We start from the raw sequence: 3873 nt of genomic DNA, 5'->3' as shown, positions 1-3873 counted from the left end.
AGTGACAAAAGGCAAGAAGGATTTTACCTGAGTGGGAAGGTGGGGGATGGAGCTCAGAGATTGGTGATGTCTCTACGATATTTGTCCTTCAATGGATAAATGCTGATAAATTCAGGAGTGGGCAGGATATTGGAGCCTCTGGTGAAGGCTGAGATTTCTGCTTCAGATGTGGGAATCTCTTGTCACAAATGTTTGGATTCTTCTTTGGCTTTGGTATGATTTAGGACATGTTCTGGGGATTTGGGTAGCTGGGAGATCAGCTATCTTAATTGAATTCCTCACTTAATTAATTAGAATAATTCCCACAAATAGCATACATCTTTCCCCGTGCACCTAATTTCCATGCAAACCTAACTTGCTTCTCATTCGGTCTTCATCACACTCTGGATTAGTCCCCTAACTCCTTGTGTGCCGCTCATAATGAGATTTCAAAAGTTGGCCCCTGATAAGTCACTATTAGTTTAGCTTCATGCTACATTAATCAACATCACTGGAACACATTGCTTTCAGGCAATGACATATAATTGCCATTTCTGACAGTTTTTGATTTAACAAGCTAATGTAACTTACTTGAAGTTTTGTACTATGAAGGTTGAAGTTTAGTACTGTATCAAAAAGGTTTAGGATCATGTCTTTTGCTAGGATCCTGTATCAGAATCCCAAATTACATTATGAAGCCAGACTTGACCCTAATAGTTGTTCTATTTTGGCATAAATGGGCACAGTGGTTAGCATTGCTGCCTCACAGCACCAGGGATCTGGGTTCGATTCCTGGTTTGGGCCATTGTCTGTGTGGAGTCTGCACATTCTCCGTGTGCCTACATGGGTTTCCTCTGGGTGCTCTGGTTTCCTCTGAAAAACGTGCAGGTTAGATGCATTGGCCATGTTAAATTCTCCCTCAGTGTACCTGAACAGGTGCTGGAATGTGGTGACTAGGGGATTTTCACGGTAATTTCATTGCAGTGTTAATGTAAGCTTACTTGTGACACTAATAAATAAAATTAAAGAAAATAAATGTGAGGATAGGATACTTCACTGCAGGAATAATTCTGCTGACAAATTAGGGATATTTTATAGTAAAACAGACTTTATTTAATAACACAGTTTAACTATAACTCTAACAAATCAAGCAGCTTAAATATTACCCATTGAACAATATTTAAACATAAAAAGAAACAATTCTAATGTCTAGCTTATCACTATTTCAGTTCCAAATAAGCAACATTTTTCTTTAAGTACTTTTAAACAGTCCCTTAAATATAAAACAAACTATATATAATTAGCATGCTATCATCACACTTTATAGAATTTGTTCATTAGTCACATCATCGTAGAAGGGAATCAAGGTGAAATTTTGGTCAGAATTCTTCAGCCATTCATGCCCCACTGCAGCTGCAAGTGAGGACGGAGTAATTGACACTCAGCCAAAACTCCGTTTACTACAGTGGGTCCGGGAAATCCCACTGGTATGAACTCATTGTGTTCTGGTGCATCGGAATTAGAAAGCAGGAAGATAATTGACTAAAAAGGGGAGAGTGGGTTGAGGAGAGAGTGCTGAATGTGGAGGACTGGGGAGAAGGTGGGTGGGGATCAGGAGGGTGAAGAGAGTCATGGGGGTGTGGGGATGGAGGGAACAATGAAAATACTGGGAGAGAGCATTGACAGAGAGATTACCTGCATTGGGGGAGAGAAATAAAGCTCTCAGTGGTCCATGGGAAATAAAACACATATGGGAGAGGAAGTGGTGTAGAGGAAAGATGGCAGAAAAGTCTCGGTGGGGGGGCGGGGTGGGGGCGTTGAGTTGGTTTCTAGAAGCCAATAAAACATCTCACAGGAGAGGGTACGATCAAATAAAGTCATACTAGGAAAGGGAAATGGTGGGGGTGGGTGGGGGGGAAGGTAGAGAAATGGGTAAGGATGAATCATTTTTTAAGATCTTTTATGACCTTTAGAAGCTTCCCTTTCACTGAAATAAGTTCGACATCGAAGCAAGAGAAAGGTGCAATGGAAAAGAGATCTATACATAAAAGCACTGCAGAGACTCCTGGAGGTCAGAACCTGCAACAGAATATAGGTTCACAGTAGGATTGTTGGTGAGGCTATTGATGACAATAACCTGCAGGCTCCTGATGATAACCTTGACTCTCTTTAAAGGGACTTTTTGGCAATATCTTTCCTGAGAGGTCTAGCCACTGTGGCTGTGGGAATTTTAGCTGTTCTAAAGCACAGTGAGTTACATCTTTGTGCTGGCCCCATCAAGACGACCAACGCACTGGCTCCGGAGTGGTGATGGTAAAACTAACCTGCCCAGTCACTACGCAATGACTCTCTTTGGCCTAGTATCTCCAACGAACACTTCCAACTGTGATGGAATGTTCACATCATCTTTGCACCACTCTGGTGTCCAGGTCAGAGGTCGCTGCAAAGTTTTTTGTCCATCTTCATAATGTGTGGAGTTGAGAGCTGGTTAGATTAGATGTGGCAGCTTGACTGTTCTATCCCACAGTGAGTCACAACCTAACCATTAGTCCTGGGGGATGGTGTACATCATGTGCTGGCATTGATGTACGATTTTGGAATGCGACTGGTTTGAGAACAGCCCCTTTTAAGCTTGAGGCATGTCACCAGTTAAAAAGGGGTAGGTATGTATTTCCATAATGATGTTGGCAGCGAATGTCCGCCCACTTCGGTCATCTTGTAGCACAGTTACAAGATGGCTAAAGGTCAAGCTGCTGTCCCTTCCAGATCCTTGGAGAGTGTTCTGTATTGGAATTGCTGGTGTCTGTTCTTGCTGGAATCGCTGGAGACTATTCTGTACTGGAATCATTGGTGACTGTTCTATATTGGAATCACTGGTGACTTCTGTATTGGAATCAGTGGTGACTTCTATATTGGAATCACTGGTGACTGTTCTGTATTAGAATCGCTGGTGACTGTTCTGTACTGGAATCACTGGTGACTGTTCTGTACTGGAATCACTGGTGACTGTCTATATTAGAATCGCTGGTGACTGTTCTGTACTGGAATCACTGGTGTCTGTTCTGAACTGGAATCACTGGTGACTGTTCTGTATTGAAATCACTGGTGACTTCTATTTTGGAATCACTGGTGACTCTTCTATACTGGAATCACTGGTGACTGTTCTCTTTTGGAATCACTGGTGACTGTTTTGTACTGGAATTGCTGGTGACTGTTCTTTATTGAAATCACTGCTCACTGTTCTATATTGGAATCACTGGTGACTGTCCTGTATGAAAATCACTGGTGACTTTTCTTCATTGGAATCACTAGTGACTGCTCTGTATTGAAATCACTGATAAATCTCCTATCTTGGAATCACTCATGACTGTTCCATATTGGAATTTCTGGTGACTGTTCTATTCTGGAATCACTGGTGACTGTTTTGTACTGGAATCACTGGTGGCTGTTCTTTATTGGAATCACTGGTGACTGTTCTATATTGGAATCACTGGTGACTGTTCTGTATTAGAGTCCCTGGTGACTTTTCTGCATTGGCATCACTAGTGACTGTTCTGTATTGAAATCACTGGTGGCTTTTCTGCATTGGCATCACTAGTGACTGTTCTGTATTGAAATCACTGGTGGCTTTTCTGCATTGGCATCACTAGTGACTGTTCTGTATTGAAATCACTGGTGGCTGTTCTTTATTGGAATCACTGGTGACTGTTTTGTATTGGAGTCACTGGTGACTGTTCCATATTGGAATTTCTAGTGACTGTTCTGTATTAGAATCACTGGTGACTCTTCTATTCTGGAATCACTGGTGGCTGTTCTTTATTGGAATCACTGGTGACTATTCTATATTGGAGTCACTGGTGACTGTTCCGTATTGGAATCACTGGTGATTGTTCT

This window comes from Carcharhinus amblyrhynchos, chromosome 15, assembly GCF_965287045.1.
Source record: "Carcharhinus amblyrhynchos chromosome 15, sCarAmb.v2.hapA, whole genome shotgun sequence".
In the NCBI taxonomy this organism is placed as follows: domain Eukaryota; kingdom Metazoa; phylum Chordata; class Chondrichthyes; order Carcharhiniformes; family Carcharhinidae; genus Carcharhinus; species Carcharhinus amblyrhynchos.
Note: the sequence above shows the minus strand (reverse complement) of the source record.